The sequence below is a fragment of the Dendrobates tinctorius genome, unplaced genomic scaffold (assembly GCF_039654945.1).
Source record: "Dendrobates tinctorius isolate UK_male_01 unplaced genomic scaffold, ASM3965494v1 ptg000015l, whole genome shotgun sequence".
Taxonomy (NCBI): domain Eukaryota; kingdom Metazoa; phylum Chordata; class Amphibia; order Anura; family Dendrobatidae; genus Dendrobates; species Dendrobates tinctorius.
Window position 1 is genome coordinate 37,587,470 of NW_027361683.1, and position 19,259 is coordinate 37,606,728.

Here is a 19,259-nt window from a genome sequence, read left to right on the forward strand (position 1 = left end):
TACATTGAGAAGTGACCTCCGGCTCACCCAACAAACACTGGAGTGATCCAGCAGGTCACAAACTGCAGAAGACGACTGCATCGCTGCTGAGAACAGAAGAAGACGGCAGATAACGATTTTACTTTGGGCATTAGTGATACCATTCTGATGATAAAATTAACAAACAATGCTAGAGTGGTGCTTTAAGAGGTTAAAAGAGTTAAGAGACGCTTCCTGGCCACTACTGACTTGAAAGTATAGAAAGTCTGCCACGCCTAACGTGTATTATGATTCTCTGCTGCACCAAGAACAGATAATACACTCGGCAGATGCTCAGAAACTTTATTTTTTTTAAAGACAGTGTCGTACTACATGGAAGGAGACCCTCCTGAGAAATGTATGTACACCACATCACTAATAGTGCCAGTCACATCTGTAAATTGGTTAAGTTCTGACATCAAAATGCGATTTTTATACACTGCCGTTTACTGCAATTATTTCTGATAACTGTATGTAGAAGGTTTTTACGTGTTTTATGCATATGTATCAGTTTGTTCAAAATTATGATGAATTAAGCTACAGAATTTACCTCTGATCACAGCAAACATCTACTATTTTTACATTAAAAGCAAATTCATTCACTAGAAGTAGAGATTTTAAAATACTTTTATATATATATATATATATATATATATATACAGTGGGGCAAAAAAGTATTTAGTCAGTCAGCAATAGTGCAAGTTCCACCACTTAAAAAGATGAGAGGCGTCTGTAATTTACATCATAGGTAGACCTCAACTATGGGAGACAAACTGAGAAAAAAAAATCCAGAAAATCACATTGTCTGTGTTTTTTTCATTTTATTTGCATATTATGGTGGAAAATAAGTATTTGGTCAGAAACAAAATTTCATCTCAATACTTTGTGATATATCCTTTGTTGGCAATGACAGAGGTCAAACGTTTTCTGTAAGTCTTCACAAGGTTGCCACACACTGTTGTTGGTATGTTGGCCCATTCCTCCATGCAGATCTCCTCTATTGAAGTGATGTTTTTGGCTTTTCGCTTGGCAACACGGACTTTCAACTCCCTCCAAAGGTTTTCTATAGGGTTGAGATCTGGAGACTGGCTAGGCCACTCCAGGACCTTGAAATGCTTCTTACGAAGCCACTCCTTCATTGCCCTGGCGGTGTGCTTTGGATCATTGTCATGTTGAAAGACCCAGCCACGTTTCATCTTCAATGCCCTTGCTGATGGAAGGAGGTTTGCACTCAAAATCTCACGATACATGGCCCCATTCATTCTTTCATGTACCCTGATCAGTCGTCCTGGCCCCTTTGCAGAGAAACAGCCCCAAAGCATGATGTTTCCACCACCATGCTTTACAGTAGGTATGGTGTTTGATGGATGCAACTCAGTATTCTTTTTCCTCCAAACACGACAAGTTGTGTTTCTACCAAACAGTTCCAGTTTGGTTTCATCAGACCATAGGACATTCTCCCAAAACTCCTCTGGATCATCCAAATGCTCTCTAGCAAACTTCAGACGGGCCCGGACATGTACAGGCTTAAGCAGTGGGACACGTCTGGCACTGCAGGATCTGAGTCCATGGTGGCGTAGTGTGTTACTTATGGTAGGCCTTGTTACATTGGTCCCAGCTCTCTGCAGTTCATTCACTAGGTCCCCCCGCGTGGTTCTGGGATTTTTGCTCACCGTTCTTGTGATCATTCTGACCCCACGGGGTGGGATTTTGCGTGGAGCACCAGATCGAGGGAGATTATCAGTGGTCTTGTATGTCTTCCATTTTCTAATTATTGCTCCCACAGTTGATTTCTTCACTCCAAGCTGGTTGGCTATTGCAGATTCAGTCTTCCCAGCCTGGTGCAGGGCTACAATTTTGTTTCTGGTGTCCTTTGACAGCTCTTTGGTCTTCACCATAGTGGAGTTTGGAGTCAGACTGTTTGAGGGTGTGCACAGGTGTCTTTTTATACTGATAACAAGTTTAAACAGGTGCCATTACTACAGGTAATGAGTGGAGGAAAGAGGAGACTCTTAAAGAAGAAGTTACAGGTCTGTGAGAGCCAGAAATCTTGATTGCTTGTTTCTGACCAAATACTTATTTTCCACCATAATATGCAAATAAAATAAAAAAAAAACAGACAATGTGATTTTCTGGATTTTTTTTTCTCAGTTTGACTCCCATAGTTGAGGTCTACCTATGATGTAAATTACAGACGCCTCTCATCTTTTTAAGTGGTGGAACTTGCACTATTGCTGACTGACTAAATACTTTTTTGCCCCACTATATATATATATATATATATATATATATATATACACATATATATTTTGATATACGGTATACATTTTTACTTTATTGTTTGGTTCCCTTAGAAGACGTGAACCAGCAATATTTAAATCACTTTTACTATAAACTATATACCACAAACTATATGCTATAATCTATAATATTGCAGTATATAAGAAAATTGCAGTCTCCTATGGAAGCCTGTAGCTAAAAACCATGACAGTAATGGGAGTGGGGCTTTAGTAGGCATCTGGTTGTTATGGTAACCAAATAGTACGCTGTGATTCCATCGCGGAGAGCCAATGGAAGCCGAAGACCAGATGCCTCAGGACTGATATCATTTTAATGCTGCTGTCAGAGATAGAAATTGAAGTGGCTAAGCTACAGTCATTGGATTGCATAACCACAGTTGTAGTAACAGACAGATGCTGACTATATAACATAGCCAATGGCTCTGCTTAGTATGAAGCAGTCTCAGCTCCTGAGACTGCTTCATACATTCCTTATAGACCTATGACAAAAATGTACATCATATGTTGTTAATATCACAGATAAAATATTTCACAATACAGCTGCCAAGGAGATCAGCTGATTGTTCTAGGTGCCACTTTTGAAACCACAGCAAACAACTTATTATGCCAAGGGACGACATGACCAATGAGGTATCACCCTGCAGTGGTTGCTGAAGGTGAAATGTAGGATTATATTGCAGGTATTCTGATGAATTGCTGGCTATAGGCTATTATATAAATCTCATATATGATGTATCCTATAATAAATAATTGTTGCTTTCTCTTTACTCAAATCACTAGAGTTTGTGGGGAAAATCACACAAGAATTGAGATCTGAAAATCTGCAGTAATTCACATTGTGTGAAATCACTCTTACAGCCGAGTTTAGGCTTTTAAATCCCAACAGGGTCACCCATAGAATTCATGGGGCCCTAGAGCAGAAGTTCTAATTGGGCAGAACACCCCAAAAAAATTAAATAATTGCCAGGTTACAGAAGAAAATATCTCACAACTTTCCAGCCTTCATGTAGTAATTTTCATCCTGCTGAAGACCTAGATTTATCTTTAAATTGCCTTATTTAAGTATGATGCCAACAAATGTGCCCCCCAAGCACAGTATGATACCCCCATAGTGTAGCCCTCCACATTATCCTCTACATGCACAGCATAATGACCCTACTGTACTCCCAAGGATAAATATGGTCACCACAACAACACAGTATGATCCCCCAACTGTGACGCCTCCGACAGCCCTCCATGCAGTATAACGGGGCTACATACAGGATAATAGTCCTACACTGTATAATCACCCCCCATAGCACTCCACACAGTATGATGGACCCCACACAAACCTTCACACTGTATAAATCCTCCATATAGTATAATGCGTCCCCCTAATCTTCCATATAGTATAATGCGCCCCGCAGCATCCTCCATATAGCATAATGCACTCCCCGTGGTCCTCCATAGAATATAATTCAATCTCCATGGTTCTCCATAGAATATAATTCACTCCCCATGGTCCTCCATATAATATAATGCACTCGCCATGGTCCTCCATACAATAAAATGCACTTCACATGGTCCTCCATAGAATATAATGAACCCCCCATGGTCCATCATACAGTATAATTAATCCCCCAATGGTCCTCCACACGCTATTATGGCCACCAGTCACTGATTTAAAACAATAAATACAACGCTTACCTCACCCCGTACCACCCAATGCTTCAGACTGCTGAGCCTGTGGTGTGAAGAGCCGTATAATTAAGTCATCGCGCCCGCTGTACTGACACGTCATATGCCGAGGTAGACTGATAGGGGTGCAGGCGTCTGCTGATGCTCCCTTCTCCATATCATCATTGCTGGCACTGAGTGAGCCCCCCTCTGGCCGTCAGTGCGAGGAATGATGATGGAGGAAGGAGCCTCAGCAGACGCCTCCACCCCTACCCAGCTCACGGGCCCCATAGCAGTGGTGTGGTCTGACCTGCTGCCACTGGTGGTATGTCACTGAGTTGGCCAACTTTTGGAAAAGTGTGCAGTGCTTAGCTGGGAAGTGACACGACCAAGCACAGCCAACAAACTAATCAAAATGTAAAAAAACAAGAGTTTTGCAAATCAAGATAGAAAGGTACAGTTATGCTCAAAAGTTTACATACCCTGGCAGAATTTTTGCTTTCTTGGCCTTTTTTCAGAGAATATGAGTGATAACTAGTGTTGAGCATTCCGATACCGCAAGTATCGGGTATCGGCCGATATTAGCTGTATCGGAATTCCGATACTTAGTTCCGATACTTTTTTCATATCGAATACCGGAATCGGAAGTTCCCATAATGCTAGGAGCCCGCTCGATTTGATTCAGCCAATGGGGATCCTCAGAAGTGTGGGCATATCATGTTAGGCATGTAGGCATGTTAACTACTGGCATGGCTGTGATTGGCTGCTGAAATGATGTCATGATGCACTATAAAAAGCGCTGCAGCCGCCATTTCTGGTCACTCTGCTGTGAATTCAGTTAGGGACAGGCTGCTGTTGAAGACTGTGAGGGACAGTTAGAAATAGCGATTCCACAAAACATATAGTGCTTAACCCAGGCTACATAAACCACCACTGTAGCTTGCTTTTCCCTAGCAGCGCTGTTTTCACAGCTGTCTGCAAGGGCTGTGTGAGTGCAGACCCACGCTGTGTAGTGTGTCCTGCAGGCACGTCTGCTTGTAGGCCGGCCAGCGTGTGTCTCTGCCTCATACACATTTTTCTTTTATTGCTGCTTTTTTTTTCTCCTGTATAGTGTGCTTCCATACGTATCCATATACGTTGGTTGCAAACACTAAAGGAGTGGACAGCGGAGCCTTTCAGCAGCCTTTCAGTGCTATAGCCCATTTCTCTGCACTGTTTTTGGCTGTCTGATAGGTCTCTCTGTGTGTGAGTGCAGCTCACGTTGCAGTGTGTTCTACAGCCACCGCTAGCTGTAGTCCGCTCAGCGTGCGTCACTGCCTCATACATAGTCCTTTTTTTGCAGCAAATTTTGCCAGATTTTTGATCCTATATTAGTGTGCTTCCAACCGCATCCATTGTCATTGGTTGGTTGCAAACACTATATAGGATTAGATAGAGGAGCCTTTTTGCTGGCTTGTGCCCTTCAGGGCCAGCCAGGCTAGTATCACCCTATTTTTTGGAGCCTCATCAATTGCATTGTAGGTTAGCTTCCTGCATTGTAATCGCTCCAAAAAGTTTGTGATACTATAGCTTTCAAACTTTGGTCACATCCTTTCCTTTCCTTTCCCCCCACCCAAAAAAAAAAAAGGAAATAAAGTTCACCAAACACTCCACTTTACAGTTGTCTAGGCCACATTAGATCATATTAAAGTGTAGTACACACACTCTTAGCCAAATTAGTGTTTCTTATACTGGTTAGCAGGTGTTCAGGAATAAGAACACTAAGCCACCCCTTTTTTACTTTTCTGCCTATCTTTATCAGTCTACCAAGATGAAGAAGGCAGGGAGTAAGGCACGTGGTCATGGCCGTGGAGTTTCAGAAGGGAGAGGACGGGGGGATTCAGCAGGGAGAGGACGTGGGGATTCGGTATCTGCTGCGGCCACCAGTGACCCGGCATCCCCCACTTTTACCAGGCAACAGTCCTTCATGCGCAGCTTTGTAGGACCTTGCCGTACCCCACTGCTGCGTGACGAACAAATTGAAGCCGTTGTCGGATGGATGGCAGCTAACGCATCCACTTCAATGACTTCCTCATCCTCCCAAGGCCAGAGCACTGAAGAGCAACCATCTGTCTCTTCACCACCTGCCAAATTGCCCAGGCAGTCTGAGAGCCCTGGACAGGAGCCATCTCAATCTTTACTTCTGTTCTCAGAATCTGTTGGCTTGGAAAGAGGTGGCCAGCCAAGAGGCATTCTAGAGCGTGAAGAAGAGGGAGTATGCAGTGATGCGCAACTGCTTTGTCCCTCTGAATCTGAAGAGGCGGGTGGGCCAGTGCCTATGGTCAGCACACCTCAGTATGCATCAGATGATGATGAGACTCAGTTGCCAATTTCTGGTGTGTACGGTGCTGGCGAGACAACCCAGGACCAGCCGGTGCTTGAAGAGGGGAGTGGAGATGATGAGGTCCTTGACCCATCATGGCGTCAGCCACAGGAAGGTGGTGGGAGCAGCTCTGAGGAAGAGATTCCCCGAACGGCCAAAAGAGGAGGGAGAGGGCGGGGGCAGACTTGGTTGCCTGTAGCCTCCACTTTGGCACCCGTGAGGAGCAATCCTCTTCCAAAACACAAAACGGGCCCTCCCAGGACTTGCAGTGCGTGGTCTTTTTTTGACACAGTTGCAGATGACATTTGCTTTGTCAAATGCAAGCTGTGTCATCAGAAAGTGAAACGAGGGAAAAATGTGAGCAACCTCAATACCACAAATATGTGGAAACATGTGCGTACCAAGCATGAGGTGGAGTTACACAGACACACTGAAGATGTAGGCCAACCTTCAGCAGCACCTACCACCTCTTCAGCTCGTGTTGGGGCCTCTTCCTCCAGCTCACACACAGCTGGTTCGGCTTCCTCACTGGAACGCCATGGAAGAACCACTGCCACTGTTGTCCAGAGACCCAGTGAAATTCCACCCACTGAACCACGTTCGCAGTCATCAGCACCCTCCCAGGCCACTCACCAGCAATCGGTAGCACAGGCATGGGAGAAAAAGCGGCCATACTCGGCAAACCATCCCCGAGCACTGGCTCTGAATGCCGGCATTGCCAAACTACTGGCCCTTGAGATGCTGTCATTCAGGCTGGTGGAGACTGACATTATTCCGAAACTTTATGTCATTGGCAGTTCCACAATACAATGTGCCCAGCCGCTTTTATTTCAGCAGGCAAGCTGTCCCTGCCCTACAAAAGCATGTGGAGGGAAAAATTAAAAATGCGCTACTAAATGCCGTCAGTAGCAAGGTCCACCTGACCACCGATGCGTGGACCAGTAGCCATGGACAGGGACGATACCTTTCCCTCACTGCCCATTGGGTCAATGTTGTGGAGCCGGGTACAGATCTGGAGAGTGGCTCTGTACGTATTCTGCCAACTTCAAGGATTGCAGGAATGCAGTCTGTACATATTGAGTCCTCCTCCTACTCTAGTTCCTCGGAATCAGCACTGCGTGAGCCTGTTAGGCCAGATATGAGCACAGGTGTGGCCAAACGTCAACAGGCCGTCCTTAAATTAATTTCTTTGGGGAATCGGAGCCACACAGCACAGGAGCTCTGGAATGCCATCAAGCAGGAGAGCGATGTGTGGTTTGTGCCAGCGAATCTCCAGCCAGGTTTGGTAGTGAATGACAATGGCCGAAATCTAGTGGCAGCTCTGGGCCTAGGCAACCTCACTCACATACCATGTCTGGCACACGTGCTCAATTTGGTCGTGCAGAGCTTTCTGAGGGACTATCCGGATCTTGATGCACTGCTGCACAAGGTTCGCCTAGAGTGTGCTCACTTGCGGCATTCCAGCATGGCAAGATCGCGCATTGCATCTCTGCAACGACGATTCCGCCTGCCAGAACATCGCATCATATGTGACCTCCCCACCAGGTGGAATTCAACGTTACATATGTTGGAGCGGTTGTGTGAGCAGCAGGCAGCAGTAATGGAGTACCAGCTGCATCAGGCGCAAACAAGTCGCACTGTGCGCCGGACACACTTCACCACCACTGAGTGGGCCACTATGAGGGACATCTGCCAAGTTTTGCGTGCCTTCGATGACTCCACGCGGATGGCCAGTGCAGATGATGCACTAATCAGCATGACTGTCCCCCTCATCTGTCTGCTTCAAAAAACCTTACAAGCACTAAGTGAGGAGGTTTTTGAAGAGGTCGAGGATGAGCAGTCAGAAATGCCATCTGCTTCTGGCAAGTCTGCGCAACGTGCTTCCACACAAAGGCCCAGGCAGGGGACACTTAGTGAGGAGGACGACGAGGAGTCAATGGAGGAGGAGGAACACATCTCTCCAGAGGAGGGAGGTACACAAGGCTCTAGTAGACAGTGTGTACAGCGAGGGTGGGGTGATGCTGAGCAGGCAGAGATGCTGCCTCAAGCTGGGGACAGCGTTTCCGGTCCAGTTGGCAGTCTGCAGCACATGGTTGATTTCATGCTGCAGTGCTTGTTAGGCTACTTTCACACATCCGGTGTGTGGGGTCCGGCGGCGTGCGGCGAAAAGCCGGGCCGCCGGATCCGGCCTGCAGCCGTGACAGCGGATGTGTGTGCGGCGAGATGATACGGCTCGGACATTATTAAAGGAGCCGCAGGACAGAGGCAGCCAATGAGACAGCTGCTGAAAGGGAGGTGAGGGGAGGAGAGGATAGGAGAGGGGAGGGGAGGAGAGGGGAGGGGGGTGGAGAGAGAGAGACATGGGGGGTTAACATTAGTGTCCAGGCAAGAGAATCTCTCTCTCTTGCTGGGCACTTGTGGGGTTAACCCCACAGAGAGATCTCTCTCTCTCACCCAGACACTGTGAGTGTTAACCCCACAAGTGCCCGGCGAGAGAGATCTCTCACAAGTGTCCGGGTGACAGAGAGAGATCTCTCTCTCTCTCGCCGGGCACTTGTGGGGTTAACATTCACAGAGTCTGGGCATGCGCTGTGGAAAAAGCCGGTCCGGCGCTGCAAAAAAACGTTACATGGAACGTTTTTTCCAGACGCCGGACAGGCTGTTTTTGCCGGATCAGGCAAAAACCGGATACGCCGCATAGGTATCCGGCGCGATGCGGCAATAATGAAACTGAATGGGGGAAAAACCGGATCCGGTGGCAACCGGCGCCGGATCCGGTTTTTACAGTTTTCGCCGCATCGCGCCTGATGCTGAAAACCGGATGTGTGAAAGAGGCCTTAAATGACCGCCGCATCTCCAACATTCTCCACACGGCTGATTATTGGGTGTACACCCTCCTAGATCCTCGCTACCGGGACAACTTACAAAGCCTCATACCACAATTGAACCGGGAGCGAAAAATGCGGGAGTACCAAGAAACACTTGTGCAGGCCATCATGTTCTCCATTCCCCCCACAAGTGTTGCTGGTAGTGCTTTTCAAAGCAGCCATGTGGGTAGAGGCAGTGGAGGAAGCTCTGCACAAAGAGGTAGCAGAGGCAGTGCCGCAGGACAAGGCAAGGACAGTATGGCCCAAATGTGGAAAAGTTTTGTGGGACCGCCACAAACGGCTACACCATCACAGACGGCTCCAGTCAGCAGGAGGCAACGTTTCCGTCAGATGGTGACAGACTACTTGTCGTGCCCTGTTAGTGTTCTCCCAGACGGCGCTTCCCCGTTCAAGTATTGGGTCTCTAAGCTGGATACATGGCCAGAGCTTAGCCAGTATGCATTGGAGGTGCTGGCTTGCCCTGCTGCCAGTGTATTATCGGAACGTGTCTTTAGTGCTGCAGGTGGTGTGGTAACAGACCGTCGCACGCGACTCTCCGCCGATAATGTTGACCGGCTTACTTTTGTGAAAATGAACAAGGCCTGGATCTCACCTGAATTTGCCAGTCCTCTTCCAGAATAAATAATTGGCTGGCAACAGGATCCAGGTCTCCTGTTGTGTTCATGTTTCTATGACCTGAACTTTATTTCCTGGGCTACAGCAACGCCCGTTGTTGCTCAGAAGTGCTGTCCGCACAGACAAAACACTCGCTCATGTGTAAGTGGGGTTTGGTAACGTCAGCTGATCCCCTGCTGTGTGCACGGCAAACTCTGACTACCTCTGATTTAATATGTTCTCTGATTTGCCCTCTGTCTCCACTCTGTTTTGAGCATTTCCTCCGGCCTACAACACCGCCTGTTTCTGCTCTCAAGTGCCGTCTGCACAATCCACACTTGTTCCTGTGGTACCTGGGTCCTGTAACATCTGCTCATCTCCAGAGTTGAGCACGGCAATGTCTCCTGCTTTGTCTACATTCCCACTACTTGTAGTGGAAATGTGGACAGAGCAGGAGACATTGCCTGACTCACCTCTAGGGAGAAGCTGCTGTTACAGAACCCCAGTAACACAGGAACAAGTGTGGGTTGTGCAGACGGCATTTCAGAGCAGCAACTGGTGTGGTTGGAAGCCAGCGGAAATACTCGAAACAGAGTGAAGACAGAGGCCTAATTGGAGTACGTTGACAGTTAGTAGTAGTCTAGAAACAATCGCAAACTGCCACCAAGTAGGCCTCGGCCTACTACCTGATTTTCCCTGGGCTCCGACACCGCCAGTTGGTGCTCAGAAGTGCTGTCCGCACAGACAAAACACTCGCTCATGTGTAAGTGGGGTTCGGTAACGTCAGCTGATCCCCTGCTGTGTGTATGGCAAAGTGTCCTGCTCCCTCCACAGTCAAACAACCTCAGATTTACACCTGGCTCCAAGTAGGCCTCGGCCTACTACCTCATTGTCCCTGGGCTCCGACAACGCCAGTTGGTGCTCGGAAGTGCTGTCCGCACAGACAAAACACTCGCTCATGTGTAAGTGGGGTTCGGTAACGTCAGCTGATCCCCTGCTGTGTGTATGGCAAAGTGTCCTGCTCCCTCCACAGTCAAACAACCTCAGATTTACACCTGGCTCCAAGTAGGCCTCGGCCTACTACCTCATTGTCCCTGGGCTCCGACAACGCCAGTTGGTGCTCGGAAGTGCTGTCCGCACAGACAAAACACTCGCTCATGTGTAAGTGGGGTTCGGTAACGTCAGCTGATCCCCTGCTGTGTGTATGGCAAAGTGTCCTGCTCCCTCCACAGTCAAACAACCTCAGATTTACACCTGGCTCCAAGTAGGCCTCGGCCTACTACCTCATTTTCCCTGGGCTCCGACAACGCTAGTTGGTGCTCGGAAGTGCTGTCCACACAGAAAAACACACACGTTCATGTGAAAGTGGGGTTCAGTAACGTCAGCTGATCCCCTGCTGTGTGGAGGGCAAACTGCTGCTGCCTCCAAATTGTAACTACTTCAGATTTAAACATTCTCTGATTTGGCCTCTGTCTCCACTCTGTCTCTAGTATTTCCCCTGACCTCCAACACCGCCAGTTCCTGCTCACAGTTGCCGTCCACGCATTCCACACGTGTTCCTGTGTTACTGGGGTTCTGTTACGTCAGCAGATCCCCCAATGTGTGTCCGCCACTGTCTCCTGCGCTGTCCACCTTCCCACTGCAAGCGGTGGGAATGTGGACAGAGCAGGAAACAGTGGCAGACACACATCAGGGGATCTGCTGACATTACAGAATCCCAGTAACACAGGAACACGTGTGGATTGGGCAGACGGCTACTGTACGCATAAACTGGCGGTGTTGGTAGTCACGTGAAATCCTGGAAACAGAGTGGAGACAGATGCCTAATTGGAGCACGTTGACAGTCTGTTGTAGCCTACAAACAATCTAAAACTGCCACCAAGTAGGCCTCGGCCTGCACCCTGGTTCTCCCTGGGCTCCAACAACGCTAGTTGGTGCTCGGAAGTGCTGTCCACACAGAAAAACACACTTGTTCATGTGAAAGTGGGGGTCAGTAATGTCAGCTGATCCCCTGCTGTGTGGACGGCAAACTGCTGCTGCCTCCAAATTCAAACAACGTCTTATCTTAAACTGCCTCCAAGTAGGCCTCAGCATACAAAATGACTATCCCTGGGCTCCAACATCGTCAGTTGTTGCTCGGAAGTGCCGTACATACAGAAAAACACACTCGTTCATGTGAAAGTGGGGGTCAGTAACGTCTGCTGATCCCCTGCTGTGTGGAGGGCAAAGTGTCCTGCTCCCTCCAAAGTCAAAATACCTCTGCTTTACACCTCGCTCCTAGTAGGCCTCGGCCTGCACCATGATTGTCCCTGGGTTCCAACAACGCTAGTTGGTGCTCTGAAGTGCTGTCCACACAGAAAAACACACACGTTCATGTGAAAGTGGGGTTCAGTAACGTCAGCTGATCCCCTGCTGTGTGGAGGGCAAACTGCTGCTGCTTCCAAATTGTAACTACTTCAGATTTAAACATTCTCTGATTTGGCCTCTGTCTCCACTCTGTCTCTAGTATTTCCCCTGACCTCCAACACTGCCAGTTCCTGCTCACAGTTGCCGTCCACGCATTCCACACGTGTTCCTGTGTTACTGGGGTTCTGTTACGACAGCAGATCCCCCAATGTGTGTCCGCCACTGTCTCCAGTAGTGGCTGGAGCCGAGCCTCCCCTCCCCCAGGAAAGGCGTTAGGCGGAGGCCAGTTAGTTGAGGGGGTGTTGCCACTATATATGGGTGTGTAGTGGGGCCTCCCTCCTCACAGTTCCCGCTCTGCTACAATAAGCAGTTGTCCCACTCACCATGGCTGACCTGGAGCGGGCGTTGCAGTGCCTGAGGGCGGCTTCTTTACACCAGCCGCCAGGATGGCTGGAGGCGCAGTTGGCGGCGGTCACCCCGGGGACGTCCGGGCAGCCGGTCCTGCCGACACCGAGGGAACAGCGCGCACGGCGGGTGAGGCCGCCCGAAAGACTCTCTCCTGATGTGGCTCCTAGGGCCTCCCGTCGGCGCAGGAGCCCCTCCAGGGACCCTCCAGGCCGGGCGCCCCGCGCTGCTCGCTCCAGCGGGCCCCGGCTTGGGAGGAATCCTCATGCCCGGCGAGGCCCTGCGGCGGTGTCTGGGCCTCAGTCTCGCTCCGTGCAGGGGGCGGGGCGGGCACGCGCCGGGCGGCGCTTGTCACAGGATCAATCGGAGGGCCGCGCTGGGGGCCCTAATCCAGCGCGTCCTGCTCCCAGCTCCTCTTCCCGGTCTGCGAGGACTACGTCAGCGGGGCCTTGCCTCTCACCCTCCAGTGTGGCGGAGTTTGCGGGTCCATCGGGGGGCCGCGGCGGGGGGGTGCCCGCAATGCGGCCTGCTTTCCGCTCCGGGAGCAGCGACAGGAGGCCTAGCAGCAGGGACGGGTCGGCCTGCTGCTCTGCAGGGCATGCGTCATCCACCCCCAAATCCGGCAGCAGGTGGTATGCTGTGGTCCCACGGAGCTCGCCAGCGGTGGCCGCACACGCGTCAGCGCGGACGGCTGGCGCATCATCGGGGTCTCCGGCCGTGTTGGCGCAATCAGCCACGTCGCCTCGGGATCTACAAGCGGGATCCCCCTTGGTCTTCGGGCACGATGGCCCGGTTCCCTCAGGGGGGAGTCCCGGACGATGGCGGTGGTCAAGTGGTGACGGCATCAGGAGCCAATCTGGCAGGAACGCATCTGGGGATCCTGGCGCTTCGGCTGGAGGGCTCACAGCTCCCTCGCAGCCCGGTGAGTATGCATCTGTGTCCCCTGTATGTCAGTCATTGGCGTCTCCAGGGTTAGGCGGGGTGGGTCCCTTGACGGACGGTTCGAGTAATGGGGTGGGGGTTACGTCCATGCTTGCAGATGTCCGCAATTTGCTGTCGCGTCTAGAGCGGGGTATTGTTGTACCATCCCCTTTGGCAGCCTGGGTGGGGTCTCCATCTGGGGGACAGGCGGGGCTGAGCGGGCCAGGGCTGGCGGGGCGCACTAGCGAACCAGTGTCAGTTTCAGTGCAAACTGAAAAGGAGAAGGAATGTCGTGTGCACTTGGATGACAGGGCTCACGGCGAGGTCTATGTCTGCTTTGAGGGCCCATTGGGGGCTCATTTAAAGAAGGAAGTTAAGGAGCGCATATGGAAGGACGAATATGTGGAGATTTTCTCGTTATTGCCGCTTGAAAAATTTAATCTGGATAAGAGCAAGAAGTTGGATAGCAAAAAGGAGGATGAGGAGAAACGCAGGTGGCGCTTAATTCCTCAAACGTTTGTGAATTGGCAGCAAGCGTTTGCCATTTTGGCAAGCGTTATAGGGGAAAGGGCCCCGGACAATTGCTCGGCATTGTTTTGTTACCTGGATGCGATAGGTGAAGCTTACAGGGTTTACGGGGGTCAGGCGTGGCTGAGGTACGATGAACAATTCCGGCAGAGGAAGGCTGTTCGCCCAGCCATTCGTTGGGATCAGAAGGATATTGGGTTATGGATGCGCGTTATTGCTCAGAACAAGTATGGGAGCTCCTTTCATGGGGGGGCTGGCAGCACCAGCCAGAGCAGCGGTAACTCAAGTGCCGCAAGCGGGAGTGGATCGGGGCAAGGGGGGCACCACAAGTTGGGGGTTTGTTGGCAGTTCAACGATGGGCAGTGCAAGTTCGGGGCGAATTGTAGATTCAAACACCTTTGTTCCGCCTGTAACGGTGCTTCCCATGGAGCGTCTAAGTGTTTTAAAAAAGGGAAGTCAGGAGCTAGGGGCGGTAATTCAAAAGGGGGAGACTCCGGTGAAACTGGAAAGGATGGTCCCTTATCTAAATAGATATGCGGACCGGGAAAAAGCGGCATTGTTGTATGCGGGTTTTAGAGATGGTTTCGTGATTCCGCATCCTCCTTTTGTCATTCCACTCGTTTTAAAAAATTTGCGTTCAGCTCTGGTTCACGCGGCTGTGGTCTCAGACAAAATTGAAAAGGAAGTTTCTTTGGGCCGCATGGCTGGCCCTTTCTCGTCCCCGCCGTTTCCGGATCTGGTGGTCTCTCCCCTGGGTGTGGTCCCAAAGAAGGAGCCAAATAAGTTTCGGCTTATCCAGCATTTGTCTTTTCCTCGGGGTAGGTCGGTCAACGACGGTATTGATCCGGAGATATGTTCGGTGGTTTACTCCTCCTTCGACGAGGCGGTGCGGTGGGTGCGGAGTTGTGGTCGGGGGGCCGTTATGGCCAAGACTGACGTGGAAGCTGCTTTCCGTCTCTTGGGTTGTTTTTGGGACGGCAAGTTTTTTGTGGACAGGTGCTTACCCATGGGCTGCTCATTGTCTTGCGCGTATTTCGAGGCCTTTAGTTCTTTTCTTGAGTGGGTGGTGCGTGACGTCTCTGGTTTTGAGTCAGTTATCCATTATTTGGATGATTTTTTGTGCGTCGGACCGACTGAATCGTTGCGTTGTCACAGACTATTGCAAACCATCGAGTGGGTTGCTGAGCGCTTTGGCGTTCCGCTGGCGCCTGGTAAAACCGAGGGCCCAAGTACATGCTTGCGTTTTTTGGGGATTGTTATTGACACCGTTGCGTGGGAGTTTCGGCTGCCGGAGGACAAGTTGGCTGATCTGCGGGCTGAGGTGGTTCGGGCGCGACGTTTGAAGAAAATATCATTGCGCGATCTCCAGTCGTTGCTGGGGAAGTTGAATTTTGCGTGTCGAGTAATGCCGATGGGGCGAGTTTTTTCACGTAGGCTGGCGAGCGCTACTGCAGGGATTCAGGCCCCCCATCATTTTGTCAGATTGTCGTCAGAGCTTAGGGTGGATTTGGCGGTTTGGGAGTCTTTTTTGGTTGGGTACAACGGTCGCTCTTTGGTGATGTCTGATGTGGTTGGCAACGACGCGCTGCAGCTGTTTACGGATGCGGCTGGGGGCATCGGTTTTGGAGCTTATTTCAGAGGACAGTGGTGCGCGTCTCGTTGGCCTGATGAGTGGATCGAGTCTGGTTTGGTGCGCAACATTGCGTTGTTGGAAATTTTTCCGATCCTGGTGGCAGTGCATTTGTGGGGTCGGGAGTTTCGGGATCAGCGTGTGCGGTTTAATTGCGACAACATGGGTGTCGTGTGCGCAATCAACGGGCTTACCGCTTCATCTCCTCCGGTAGTTCGGGTGCTGCAACAATTGGTTCTGCTATGTTTGTCTTTGAATGCGTGCGTGACCGCGTCACATGTTCCTGGAGTCAGGAACGAAATAGCTGACTCTCTTTCTCGTTCGCAGTGGGATCGTTTTCGCTCCTTGGCGCCAGAAGCAGAGGTCGAGGGTTTGGCTTGCCCGGAGGAACTGTGGAGGTTGGCTTATGGGCCGCATAGGCGCTGATTGAGTCCTCCTTGGCGCCGAAAACCTGGGAGGCCTACCGGGCAGTATGGCGGATGTGGGAGGAAGTTGCGGCAGCCGGCCCTGTCATTGGTTTCGGGCAGGATCAGGAGGGAATGCTGCTGGCCTGGTTGGGTTGTGGTTCACTTGAGGGCTGGTCTTGCGCAAAAGTGTCACGGGTTTTGGCTGGATTGTCGTTTGGCTTTCGGCTACGCAATAGTCGCGATTTGACAAAGACGTTTTTGGTCAGACAAGCGGCTAAGGGTTTTCGCCGGTGCAAAAGTGGGGGTGATTTGAGGAGGCCGATATCTTTTAATATGTTGGAACAGTTGGGCCTTGTGCTGGAGTCGGTTTGTTCTTCGCGTCATGAGCTTTTGTTGTTTCGTTTAGCTTTCTCGTTCGCCTTTTTCAGAGCTTTACGGGCGGGAGAGCTTGTTTCCCCAACACAGGTTCAGTTGGTGGGTTGTTGGCTAGGGATGTTGTGTTGACATCGCGTGGTGTGGAATTTTGGTTACGACGGTCCAAGACGGATCAGTCGGGAAAAGGCCATCGGGTGGTGTTGGGCAGCATGCCCGGCTCTTCTATGTGCCCTGTTCAGGGTTTACAGAATTTTTGGGAACTGCGACCCAGCTTGAGCGGATCGTTGTTGTGTCATGTTGATGGTAGTAGTTTGTCTCGTTATCAGTTTGGGGCCGTTTTCAAAAAGTCTATTCGGTTGTTGGGCTTAGACGAATCCCGTTTTGCAACTCACTCTTTTAGGATTGGGGCTGCCACGGAAGCAGCGGTTGGGGGTTTAGGTCCTGCGGGCATAATGCAGATTGGTGGCTGGAAGTCTAATCGGTACCGAAGCTATGTTCGGCCTCAATTGGAGGGGGGGGTGGCTTGAGTGGAAGCTTGTGGCGGATTGGGAGTTATTTTCGTGTACTGTGGTATGTTGTGATGTTTAGCGCCCCCTTCCCCTCTTTTTGTTTCAGATACCGCACCTTTGTTAGTTTGGATTTTTGGGCACTCCTTTGTTCATTGGGGAGCTGTGCGTGCTGACGTCCGGAACGATGGCAGACAACTCGGCTTCTCCAGGACCGTGGCGGTGGTGCGGTAGCTCGGTTTCAGGGGAATGGAGTAGAGAAGGGTATTGAAAGAAATTCATATCTGTGCTCAGTTGGACCGTGCTCCGGACATTCTGGTTCTTCATGTTGGGGGCAATGATTTAGCGGTTCGACCTTTTCGGGTGCTGATCAAGGACATCAAGCAGGATTGCTTGCGGTTGTGGCTGTTGTATCCGGGGGTCACCATTGTCTGGTCAGAAATTGTTCCACGCAAGCGTTGGCGTTACATGAGATCCTTGGTGAAGGTCGACAAGGCAAGGATTAAAGTTAACAGGGCGGTATCTTCTTTTGTGGTTAGGAATGGGGGTGTGGTCGTACGTCATTTTGATCTTGAAAAAGGGGAAGGAGATTTTTGGTTGGCTGATGGTGTTCATTTGAACGCGGTGGGATCCGACATTTGGGCTCTGGGTCTGCAGGAAGGCATTGAGAGGGCCATGGTATGGCGTTTTCGGGGGGGTCTCGGGCCATTGAGGTGTTCAATGGGCCCTCGTTGTGGCGGTTCGAAAGGGGGGGGGGAGTCCTTGGAGTCGTTTTGAAATTGTTTTTGGAGACTCATGGTATTGGGTCTCCTATGTTCATTGATTTGGTGGTGGTGATGTGGTGAAAATTGGATGGGGAGTTTCCGTAAAGTGGGCGGATCCCCTAGTTGATTAGTGGGCAATATACCTCGGTGTGGTGGTGCTCCCGAGCCTGTGGGGTTACGGCTGGGAGTAATATGTTGGTTTCCTGTAGGACTGTGGGTTTCGGTAACTGCGGCCGGCTTGCGGCCTGGCTACTTTGCTTTCAATGGGTACCTTCTGCTACCCACCCGGGTTCCAGCACTGTCTGCTGGTTCTCGCCAGAGCCTTTGGCCTAGGTGCCTCCATCTCGGTATCCGAGGTCCAGCACCGTCAGCTGGTCCTTGGTAGTGCTTTCTAGCACAGGTACCTCCTGCTTAGTAACCGTGGTCCAGCACCGTCAGTTGGTCCTCGGTAGTGCCATTGGCTCTTGTAGCTTTTGATACCTATCTGGGTTCCAGCACCGTCAGCTGGTTCTCGGCAGTGTCTTTGGCACGGGGACTCCCTGTTGCCCAGCCTGGTTCCAGCACGCCTGCTGTTTCCGGGTAGTGTCAAGGTCACTATGCCACCAATCCGTTGTCCTGTCGTCTTGCGGCCGGGTTAGCCGACTCTACGGTGCCTGCAGTTTAGGTGACTCCTATGTGGGCTGCGGGAACTGGCACTGAAGGCTGGATCCGTAGTGCCAATGGGACAGGGACCCCCTGTAGGACTGTGGGTTTCGGTAACTGCGACCGGCTTGCGGCCTGGCTACTTTGCTTTCAATGGGTACCTTCTGCTACCCACCCGGGTTCCAGCACTGTCTGCTGGTTCTCGCCAGAGCCTTTGGCCTAGGTGCCTCCATCTCGGTATCCGAGGTCCAGCACCGTCAGCTGGTCCTTGGTAGTGCTTTTTAGCACAGGTACCTTCTGCTTAGTAACCGTGGTCCAGCACCGTCAGTTGGTCCTCGGTAGTGCCATTGGCTCTTGTTCCTTCTGCTACCCATCCGGGTGCCAGCACTGTCTGCTGGTTCTCGCCACAGCCTTTGGCCTAGGTGCCTCCATCTCGGTATCCGAGGTCCAGCACCGTCAGCTGGTCCTTGGTAGTGCTTTTTAGCACAGGTACATTCTGCTTAGTAACCGTTGTCCAGCACCGTCAGTTGGTCCTCGGTAGTGCCATTGGCTCTTGTTCCTTCTGCTACCCATCCGGGTGCCAGCACTGTCTGCTGGTTCTCACCACAGCCTTTGGCCTAGGTGCCTCCATCTCGGTATCCGAGGTCCAGCACCGTCAGCTGGTCCTTGGTAGTGGTTTCTAGCACAGGTACCTCCTGCATAGTAACCGGGGTCCAGCACCGTCAGCTGTTCCTCAGTAGTGCCATTGGCTATTGTTCCTTCTGCTGCCACTACGGGTTCCAGTACTGTCAGCTGGTTCTCGCATGAAGACAACCACCAAGATACAGAACAAAAGACAGAAGAACAAGATGCAGAAG

The 19,259-nt window shown here is 50.9% G+C and overlaps 1 protein-coding gene across 2 annotated transcripts in view; it reads right to left on the reverse strand.

Moving 5' to 3' along the window:
• Positions 1-19,259, reverse strand: part of CRYBG2 (crystallin beta-gamma domain containing 2) — a 190,104-nt gene that overhangs the window by 1,902 nt on the left and 168,943 nt on the right. The window lies entirely within an intron of this gene.